Source organism: Prionailurus viverrinus, chromosome D4 (genome assembly GCF_022837055.1).
Source record: "Prionailurus viverrinus isolate Anna chromosome D4, UM_Priviv_1.0, whole genome shotgun sequence".
Taxonomy (NCBI): Eukaryota; Metazoa; Chordata; class Mammalia; order Carnivora; family Felidae; genus Prionailurus; species Prionailurus viverrinus.
The window spans coordinates 88,220,526-88,221,388 of record NC_062573.1 but is presented as its reverse complement, the minus strand read 5'-3'; the positions used below and the strand labels follow the sequence as shown (position 1 = coordinate 88,221,388).

The following is an 863-nucleotide window of genomic DNA, read 5'->3' as shown; positions in this document are numbered from 1 at the left end:
AAGCTTGACCTCTTTCTCCCCACCTACAGCCAGGCATTAAGATCGATATATGCATGTCCCCATTCCACAGATGAGGAAGCCAAGGCTCAAAGAGGTCAGAGGCTCCCAAGGTCATTCAGTGGTAGAGTCAAACTCTTCAATATCAGCATCTCGAGTTTACAACCTCTGGCTCCCTGAGATGGTTGTTTACATCCTCCAGAACCAGGGGCCCCGTCGAAGAGATAAGCAACAGCGACCAACTGCACATATGACTTAACCTGGCCAATAATCATATAGTAAGGTCATTTCCACTTCAAAGATTTCTCTGAGGGGGGACCAATATGACAAAGAAGGGAAGTTTGAATCAGGCCACGCGCACACACACACACACACACAACCGCAACTCTGGAAAGAGTACAACTTCTCTAACACTGAGCTAACTCTGGCCAACCTTCATCCGATTCCCCAGGAAGCAAGGAAAAGGTGGGGAAGGGGCAGGTTCCGTTTAGAAGGTTCACATGTTTCAGTATAAGACCTGAGAACAGGGGCGCCTGGCTGGCTCAGTCGGTAGAGCGTGAGGCTCTTTCTTGGTCTTGGGGTCGTGGGTTCAAGCCCCACGTTAGGCATGGAGCCTACTTAAAAATTTTTAAAAAGACCCGCGAACCCTCGGTGGAGGGCAGGGGTGGGAGGATTTGTGTTCTGTAGCTTTCCTGGGGAGAATCTCAGACAGGATCTCTCAAGCAGCGGTGTGAGGTGGTGATTAGCATCTGGGCTCTGAAGCTACGGAGACCTGGCGGCGGCGGGGGGGGGGGGGTGGGGTGGGGTGGGGTCCCTCCTGGCGAGCTGTAGGACCACTCTGACCTTCGGTCTCTTCATCTGAAATG

At 52.4% G+C, this 863-nt stretch overlaps 1 non-coding gene across 1 annotated transcript; it reads left to right on the top strand.

The window, feature by feature from the left end:
• The first annotated feature begins 528 nt into the window (after positions 1 to 528).
• Positions 529 to 605, top strand: TRNAR-UCU (transfer RNA arginine (anticodon UCU)). The gene has a single exon. It is a non-coding gene; the product is annotated as a tRNA-Arg (tRNA).
• The last annotated feature ends 258 nt before the right edge of the window (positions 606 to 863 follow it).